The sequence below is a fragment of the Harmonia axyridis genome, chromosome 6, assembly GCF_914767665.1.
Source record: "Harmonia axyridis chromosome 6, icHarAxyr1.1, whole genome shotgun sequence".
Taxonomy (NCBI): Eukaryota; Metazoa; Arthropoda; class Insecta; order Coleoptera; family Coccinellidae; genus Harmonia; species Harmonia axyridis.
Window position 1 is genome coordinate 25064273 of NC_059506.1, and position 10514 is coordinate 25074786.

At 36.1% G+C, this 10514-nt stretch overlaps 1 long non-coding RNA gene across 1 annotated transcript; it reads right to left on the reverse strand.

Annotated features, from left to right (window-relative positions):
• Positions 1-7897: 7897 nt before the first annotated feature.
• Positions 7898-9244, reverse strand: LOC123682272. The gene is made up of 2 exons (XR_006747804.1): positions 9023-9244; positions 7898-8937 (listed from the first exon to the last, which is right to left on the reverse strand). It is a non-coding gene; the product is annotated as an uncharacterized LOC123682272 (long non-coding RNA).
• Between the last annotated feature and the right edge of the window lie 1270 nt (positions 9245-10514).

Below are 10514 nucleotides of genomic sequence, written 5' to 3' on the forward strand. Positions count from 1 at the left end.
TTATACTCTCTTACATCATTATCAATTTCACATTCTACTTTTAATTTTATGATGTGAAGTTTTTCATAGATGAATTTTTTTTTTCCTTTGTATTCATTTTTGTCTTATTCGAAAAAATTGTTTGAACACTCCAGCGTTTAGTATTTATTTAAGCAGAGCAGTTCAAATTCTATGCCAGAATATTTCTTACTTCAAACTGTTGAATTTGTTCAAAGGAAGATTGAATAATGAGTTGAGTAATGAGTCCTAAGTATTTGCTCATTCAAGCTCCTCGAACATCTCAAGTCGATATGTTATTCATCAGCAAAACTAAATATGTCACCCATCCAGATACCGACCCCACCCAACGATGGCTTTATAGGAGATGGAATACGAAAAGAAAAAAAAAGATTAACAATATTGTTTACAATCAAATGGTAGGAAGATTTATCGTCGAAAAGTATAAATCAGAAGGGACTACTAGCTTCAGCTTCGAATGGGAGAATTCCATTTTTCGATTACTCGTCTTTTGACGACAATTTATTCATAGGGAACTTCACGAGCTGTACCCAATAACGAACAGATGTCTTCCCAGCATGCATCTAATTGAAGATCCACCTCCTGACCAGAAACGCCAGCCTAGATCGTATTTATCCCTTCTGGTGACTCCCAGACGATACAATCGTTTCAGATGTACTATTTATGTGTCCGACTAGAAGGATACTAGTTAGTAACGTTAATTGCATGCAGAATAAAACTAATTGCTACTGTATTCTCACGGTCCGATAACATAAAGTCTCGCGAACCCTGGGTATCACTGGGAGTTGGAAGATTAGTCCCTTGTGTTGTAGAATCTTTACAGGATGGAGTGGTTTGTTGCGTTGGAATGGTTCATTTCGAATGGGATAAGAAAATTATTAAGTTTTCAGTCACTAATTGAATTTTTTCATAATTTTTGAAGAGTCTGTACTTTTGAGTTATTGCAAAGCGTAAACTACTTTTTTATATCAGACTTTCTTACGCATTGAGCGTCTTTTTCGAATGAAATTATTTTTTTTAAATTACAAATTTTAAATGAATTAATGAAGCGTTTTTTCGTCTCATACCTCGGAAATTTCAACCCTCTTTGGAAATAATCGGAAAATTTTCTCTGAAATGTATTTTCTGATTCAAGAGGTTTCAAGGACAATGAATTTATTTAAGTTATTAATTTTCTACTTCCTTCACCCTTTCTTGTATAAAATCGAAAGAGCTGAATTTCTCATATGGATAAATTGGATATTTATATGTATGAACACGAAATCTCGTTGAAATTTGATCGGTACATATAAAAATTTAATGAAAAATAAAATTAAATCAATGTTCCAATGATACGATCCTCTATTATTCCTTTCAGGCATATTTCCAATTTCACATAAAATCGTATTTTTTAAATGAAAATAATCTTACCGAAGAGATAGTGACGAAGTTGGTTTTCTCATCTACTGAATAGAAGTCAAGGCCTAGAAAACTGGGAGAATTCCCTACTCTAAAGAAAGAAGAGATAACTATTGGTGTACAACTTTCATTCTGCCGTTTTGCAATGGATGGCTGTAGCGGTAAGTGATAGTCCAAATAAATTAATCGTAGATGTCATACAAGTTTAGGTATTTGTAAACCTAACGTCATCGAAATATGTGTCGATTTGTGTCTGCATTATAAAGTTATTCTCGACTAAATTTGTCAGCTCAAGTGCCAAATTCTCGTCATTTGCGGGAGGTTTCAATTTTCTGCTCACATACGAAGAAATCTGCTGCTCATCAAATTCTCTCAAATATCTATGGTGAGGCCGCTATTAGTGAAAGAACGTACCGAGAGAAGGTTTTCGAAGATGCTGATTTGGAGGCATTACTTGATCAAAACTCGTGTCAAACGCAACAAGAATTGGCAGGATTATTAGGAGTGACGCAATATGCCATTTCAAAACGCATGAAAGTCATGGGGCTGATTCAGAAGCAAGGAAATTGGGTGCCGTGCGAGTTGAATCCGAGAGATATTGAACGGCGTTTGTTTGCAAGGCAAAGATGGAAGAGATTTCTGCAACGCATTGTGAATGGAGACGAAAAATGGGTTCTTTGCGATAATCCTGAGCGCAGAAAATCTAGGGAATATCTCGACGGCTGAACCTAATATTCACAGTTCCATGGTTATGCTTAGTATTTGGTGGGACCAGCTCGTCGTAGTGAAATATAAGTTGTTAAAACCGACTGAATCAATCACAGGCTATCGCTATCAAACGCAATCAATACTTTTAAGCTGAGCATTAAAAACAAACGGCCGAAATACAATGAGAGACATATTTGGAAACGTTGAAATGAAAAGTCTTACCTTATCCGCCGTATTCTCTAGACGTTGATCCCTAGGAATATCACTTGTTTCGATCAATAGCACACGGCCTGTCTAACCAGCAATCTTTTTGAAGAAGTAAAAAATTGGATGAATTCGTGGATCGCTTCAAAAATGACCATTTTCTTCATCGCGGGATTCTTACGCTGCCCGATAGATGGAATAAAGTAGTGGCCAGCGATGGACAATACTTTGAATCATCAATGTATAACCAGTTTTTCACAATAAAGCCTCGAATATCGGAAAAAAACGGCGGAAGCAAAGTTGTAGGCTTATCTATCTAGTTGAGAGCGATTTCAATAAAATTGAGGTTTGGCCTTTTTTTCATTTTACGGCAAAAACGGATATTTTCACTGAGGCAACATTTATGTGTGAAAAAAATATGTTGAGTGAAGTGTTAGTTGTTCGTATTAGTTTAGAAATATTTTATTGTTAGTTAATCGATTCAATTTTCCAAGAGATCTCTTGTGAGTTTTTCTACTGGAGTTATATTATAGATAACTATAAAGACATCTGAGATATTGATACCTATACCTAACAGCTGGGGCAATGTTCCCATCAACAAACCTACGACAATGACTAATAAGCCGGTTTTATAAATCCAATTAAATCAGTTCATAATTCAATTTGCTCGGATACCCGTTTTCAATTTATTCGATTTTATCACGAAAGGAACATAAATTTTAAGTTTCATACGACGACGCGACGTACGGTAGGTTCTTACGTTATTAATTTTCAAGAACTTATATAGCGGTTCTGAACTTTCCGTTTATCTACTTTATACAACCATAGAATAATCTTATCAAGTTACAAAGTAGCTGGGACGACGTTCTTCATCAAACCACCCAGCCGAAACTTCAAATAATCTGAATAACTTCCGCTGAAAAGAATTCGATCTACCTTGAGGTAGTAGCATCGACCTGATCTCGGGTTACTTGCTTGTGCGAACGTTGAAGTCTCCGCGTCTCTTTCGTCAAGAATGAACTTTAAAAGCATAGCATAAAATTTAATATGTATAGGGAGTTCCAGAATTATTGGTCAATAATTTAACAATATATTAGGAAAATTGGAAAAAAATGTTCTCACTAATTTCTACAAAATTATCAATTTGAATATGAAGCCTTGTCTAAAAGAATGCGTAATTAGATATGCGACGTCTGTAAGCATTTTTTCAAAGTTTTTTCCGAGTCTCTCCAATTCATAGTTTAGACAGGATGCCTCATTAAGAAATTTATAAACAATGATGGATTATAGCGTCTGTGTAATGAATATAAGGTAAATAGTTTGTTGGCGTGCAGACTTTTGGCGTGGTACATTTTCCAGAATTGAAAATTTGTCTGCACGCCAACAAACTATTTAGCTTATATTTATAAACAATTTGTGCCCCTGAAGTTTTCGAAAATGTGGATATTTTCCCAGACTAAAGTGCAAGGCAGAAATATTTCGATTTGACCACGAACAATGCATCAGTCACTCCAATCTTATCCTTTGAGATTCTTATGAGATCAAAGTTCAGAAATTAGTAATTTATCTGAAACGACCTAGGATTATTGTTGTCCTCTGATGTTTATCCACTCGTATTAAAGGGTTTTCCAATTAGAGGCTTTATTTTGATATAAAAAAAACGAGTAGACTTTAGGAGTAATGAATAGATGTTTATTTAATTGTAATTGTTTGTTTTTGTATAATTTTGTAAAAAGGGATCTTTGATATAATCATTAGTCCGTTGACATTGAATAAATAAATAAATAAATAAATAAAAAGAGGAAGGTTATTCATCAACGATACCTAGTAAACGATATCAGCCAAATGGCCGTCACAGCTGATGTTGCAGCGCCATATCCTTTTCATGAGATTTTTCATGACCAATTCGCACCTTTGAAACTGTATGTCATCAATAACTTGACGAATTTCATCTTTAATATTTAAAATTGATTGTGAAGCATTGGCATAGACCTTATTTTTTATGTGGTTCCAAAGAAAAATGTCCAAAGATTTTAAATCAAACGATCACTCGGCTAGGAATATTTTCTTGCAAAATTGCGATTTTTTAGTTGCTTGTGTGGCATGTGGCATCGTCCTGTCGACTATAAACGTCGTTCAAATCAATACCTTCAATTCAGGCTATAAAAATCAGTAACCATAGAGCATCCATTAACCATAACAGTTGCACCAGCCTCATTTTCGATATTTGAAAAAGTAAGGTCTAATCACATCACCAACCCAAAGATCGGACCAAACAGCGACACGTTGAAGATGAAAAGACTTCTTAACAATCATTTCTAGGAATTCCGAGGCCTAAAAGCGTATTAACTAACGCAGTATCCGAGTTGAAAATAGGCTTCAATACCTAATGTAGAGGACTGAATCCGTAAGCGAAGGACCATTGGCATGATTTTTTCATAATGTCAAATATCCTGTTCAACCAACAAATCAGCATTCAAACTCCTTAGGCGCCAACCAAACAGACCCGGTGAAAACCCAGAGCAAAGATACTTATGACCGCACAACCCACTAAACTATTCCGAGGTGTAAAGTAACTTCCGTCTCCCATGCAATTAATCTCGGAGTACTCGGACCCCGTCCTGAGTTTAAAAATGCCGACTTTAGATAATCACATTAAGATTAGGGAGATCCGTATTTATTGCACCTACAAGTGAATATTAAGTCGGTAACGATAAGTATTTAAGGCAGCGGAATACACGCATTAGTCTGATCGGATAACCCGATCTGCCGATGTGTATCGCTCGCTAACGGATGGTAGGAGGGAATTTTCGAGGGGAGTGTACTCGGATGAGTATTGGCACTCTCTACTACTGTACAGGGTAGGCAAATAAGCGAGGTAAGCGGCTATATCTCAGGAACCACTCATCGTAGAGACTTGCGGTAAAAATTGTTACCACTAAAGTAAACAAAAGAAAACACTGGAAATTATTTTGAAGTTCATACCTCCACCGCTAGGGGGCCTAATAGCTATCGTCGAGTAGAAAAATGCATTTTACTCTAAAAATTTTCATATTAAGTTGGAAAAAAAATATCATCACTGTAAACCTTGAAAAATTCTCTATCTGTTTGAATTGTCACTTTCGATTTTGCGACATCAAATAAGGGTGGGGGAAAGATAGAAATCTGACTGATTGAAATGTCTGTAACTTCAGTTTGGCTCAACATTTTTGAGCGAATTAGATCTTATTTGACGGACAACATCTTGTTGATTAAGGAAAAAATATACTCATGATGAATTTGATTCAGCTGCTTCCGATAGGGAGCGCTAAGTCAGAAGTTCATTGTTTTGTTCATTTTTCTCTGAAATTTCAAATGTAATGATAGGATTTTTTTAACAGAAACAAAAATTTCATTGAATTTGCATGAAAAAACCTGGAGGTCGCAAAGCGATAATTTCAGGCGTTCTGAAGTTATGGCCGAAAGAAGATATTCTTCAACTGATGCACTGCGAAAAACCAAATTGAGTCTTCAAGTTCGAACAGAAACAGAAATCCCATCAAATTTGTATGAAAAAACCAAAAGGTCGCAAAGCGATAGCTTCAGGGGTTCTCTAGTTATGGACGAAAAAAGATATTCTTCAACTGATGCACTGAAAAACTAAATTGTGTCTTCTTTCGGCCATAACTCCAGAACGCCTGAAGCTATCGCTTTGCGACCTTTTGGTTTTTTCATACAAATTTGATGGGATTTCTGTTTCTGTTAGAACTTGAAGACTCAATTTGGTTTTTCGCAGTGCATCAGTTGAAGAATATCTTCTTTCGGCCATAACTTCAGAACGCCTGAAATTATCGCTTTGCGACCTTCAGGTTTTTTCATGCAAATTCAATGAAATTTTTGTTTCTGTTGAAAAAATCCTATCATTACATTTGAAATTTCAGAGAAAAATGAACAAAACAATGAACTTAGCGCTCCCTATCGGAAGCAGCTGAATCAAATTCATCATGAGTATATTTTGTCCTCAATCAACAAGATATTATCTCTTAGACGGGATCTAATTTGCTCACAAATGTTGAGCCAAACTGAAGTTACAGACATTTCAATCAGTCAGATTTCTATCTTTCCCCCACCCTTATTTGATGTCGCAAAATCGAAAGTGACAATTCAAACAGATAGAGAATTTTTCAAGGTTTACAGTGATGATATTTTTTTTCCAACTTAATATGAAAATTTTTAGAGTAAAATGCATTTTTCTACTCGACGATAGCTATTAGGCCCCCTAGCGTGGAGGTATGAACTTCAAAATAATTTCCAGTGTTTTCTTTTGTTTAATTTAGTGGTAACAATTTTCACCGCAAGTCTCTACGATGAGTGGTTCCTGAGATATAGCCGCTTACCTCGCTTATTTGCCCACCCCAGATCTCATGTGGTTTTGCAGTCGAACGGTCGCGAATAAAAGGGGTTTTCCAATAAGAGGTTTCTATTTGAATAACCCGCTATCTGGACAGCTGTCACTTTTGAAGCTGTCATCTTTTGACATCTGACAAGTAGAATCTACGCTATTACTGAAAATAGAAAGAATGAAAGGGAATTTTCGAGGGGACAGTACCGGGATGCGTATTGGTATTCTGTACTACTAGTACAGGCATTGGACTGAAATCACTGTTTCTCGGAAATAACTACTTAGGCGTACAACTTTGCTTTCGCCGTTTTTTCCGGAATTCGTAGCATAATTGTGAAAAACAGGTTATACATTTATGATTCAAAGTATAGTCCATCGCTGGATACTGACTTGCAAGAAGGTGTTGACAAGCAAACAAACGCCGTTCAACATCTCTCGGCTTCAACTCTTATCGCTGCCAATTTTCTTGTTTTTGAATCATCCCTATGACTTTCAGGTGTTTGGAAATGGCTTGTTGCGTCACTCCCAATGATCCTGCAATTCTTGTTGCGTTTGACACGAGCCTTGATCAAGTAATGCATCCAATTCTGCATCTTCGAAAACCTTCTCTCTTCCACCGCCATACTGGTCTTTAACGTCAAAATCACCGTTCTTAAGGCGTTGAAACCACTCTCAGCACGTTCTTTCACTAACAACAGCCTCACCAAAGGTATTTGAGATCATTCGATGAGCCCCAACCGCAGATTTCTTCATATTAAAGCAAAAAATTTGAACCTCCCGCAAATGACGAGAATTTGCCACGTAAGCTGATGTTTAATCGAGAATAACTTCATGATGCAGACACAAACCGATTAATATTTCAATGGCGTTTTGTTTACAAATACCTAGCCTTATTCTATAACATCTGCGATCTGTTCAATTTGACTTCCTCTTACCAGTTCTTTTGAATAAATCCCAGTATGCTAGTCGAAATAGTTTATGTCGATTTCGTCACTTTCATTGCTCAAAATAGTACACGTGAATTTGATCGCTTTTGTTGGCGGTAGTTTTGCTCATTTTCCACATATCATCAATAGAACTGATTTGGGGAGTAATTAACCCAGATATGCCTATAGGTTATTTCGCAGACTTGAAAAATTTTTTTTTAAGAATTTTTGGTCTTTGGGTGACAAGAAATGATAACAAGTATAAAAAAAAGAAGTTTTTTCACTTTAAGTACAAAAATAAGCCCGTCCTATATATAGGACATTAGGCAGTTCCACTACTATTACGATCACGATCTCGATTGTGTGTGAAAATCATAAAAACATTTTACATGAACCCCTACATCACATTTCAAGTTCATCTTGTAGTTGTTTTTTGATGGCAATATCCACAACGTGTCTGCTTGTCTTGTGGGGAGACAATATGGTCCAACCGGTCATAGCGTAATTCCATCTGTGGTGAATTTTTACTCAAATGACCTTGTTGGAAAGTGTATTCCTTCTTGTTTTGGGTAAGTAATAGGATGGCAATCCTTCTCCTGAAGTTCAGCTGGTCGAAGTTCCCTCCCTCCTTCTTGTGCAACTGCCATGCATTTTGGACGCACATATCAATGCAGTGTGATATTAGAGGAAAATACCATTTTTTCCCTCTCAGCGAAATTCGATACAAACTAATATTTTGGTCGGAACGATCTACGCCACCCATGTTAGAGTTGTATATATTTATCAGATGTGGTTGCATAACCTGGAAAAATTATCAAATTATACGATGATACCTAATCATAGAAAAACTTTACCTGAATATTTTTTTTTCTCTCCGAGAATATCTCTTGACTACATGAAGTGGTTCCACTCCGGCATAATTAGAACATATTGTAACGATGCTGTTGTCATTCCATTTCACTGCTATGATGTTCTGATTCGATATTTTTTGGTAATCAAATGTCCCACGTATTTCTTTTTTGAGATTTTTGGAATTCATCAATGTATTCCCTGGCAGTCTATTCTCTCTCACAGTTCCAGTTGCGAAAAATTCTCTTTCCGGAGGCATCAAAATTATTTCATCTACATCTGCTGCCACTTCAGGATTATCTTCCAACATAGCCAGAGCTTCGTTCAGTGAAAACCCTCCGTAATAAAAATACATTGATAGCTACCTATTATCCTAATGTCCTATATGTAGTACACCAAAATATAACCGCCTATACGAAAAAAAGTTCAATTTTTTTGGATTGGATGTCGATTCTATGGGATACAATAATTATTTTACTTTACAAAACCAACGATAACTTTCACATAATTCAAAAAATTATATATGAAATTTACATACCTTGCGAAACGGATCCCAAAGTCAGCCATCGTGTGGAAATCACCAACTTCAAACACACGAATAGCGCACTAATATCTAATGAATCCGAACGAGGTGTTTATCTAACGCTAGGTGGGTTCGTACTGAAAGGATGGATGCTTATATTAGTAATATAAACATTGTACCATTTGCAGGACGAGACTTGTTAGCGGTGTACTCTATGTAGTACATTAGGCATATCTGGGTTAAGAGGCTTTCAAGAAAATTTAATCAATAACGGACGAAGGATTCTACAGTCGTCAAGTAAATTAGAGATATGCTTTTAATATCTAATGTTGGAAGAACTGAATATTTTGCGATAAAATCTATTCCTCCAGAAGAAAATGATCATGGTACCATCGTATCACTGAAGAAAAGATTTTTTATTGGTGGAATACGAAGAGAACTAGGTGAGATTAACCAATATAATTTCTACTACTTTGTCTAATCAACTTTATCAATGTTATTACTAGTGTGCATTATCTTCAGTTATAATAGTTCTAATCTAAGTATTATAGATGCATAAGAATTAATGGCACATCCTCCTTCTTCCACATTTCGAATTCAAGAGTTAATTCGTTGGAGGGATCTAAATCCATTTCATATTATGTTGCTGATTTTTTGTAAATAGATATTTCTATTTTTTCGGAACCTTTTCTGAGTAGCATCATGACATATTTTTTATGACCTAGTATTCCCAGCACCCGTCGGCAACTTCGTCTTCTTAAGAAAGTATTATTGTAGGACGCGTTCAACCATGATACTTAATACAAATAAAAATAATAGGAAACACCATGATTGCATACGAAGAAAAAATAATATTTCTCTATATGAAATTATGCTGTTTTGTCCAACTATTGAAATACTACCTGATTTATGGTGGCAATAAAATTGGAATTGTATGATTTTCTTTGAGAATAAATAAAATTAGAATTGTATTTTTTCTTTGAGAAGCAACACTTTTTATATTGAAGTGGCCTAATGGTCTCTCTATTGACAAAGTTTCTCTGAACTATTGATATCTTTGAGGGGGCTGCAGCTCTACAGCCACTTCCCCCAATTGCGCTAGTTATCGAAAGAGAAACCTTATAAAATATTTTCAAATCCCGACCTGTCAGTCGGCGTCTTCAACACCTAATGAGGATGAAAACTGAACCGTACAGATGATGATGATCCACGATTCTCATCCGCAGCTGAGCCAATTTTCTCGAAATCGCTCCTATAAAACGCCGATTCAAACTGGAACAAGCGTAATCGTAAACTCGAATTAAGCCATTTCTGCACTTGTGTTCCACTTCGAAATTGACCATAACGCAGGATTACTTCGTCCGTAAATGTGGAGGTTTTCGAAACGTCCGTTAAATCATTAAATGGCATCTGGAATCAAACTCCTAGGCATATAAATTGGTCAGATACGCCGACTTACTTAACCTTTAAAGAGACAGGTTCATCTCTAGCGCGCCGCTTAAAGGCG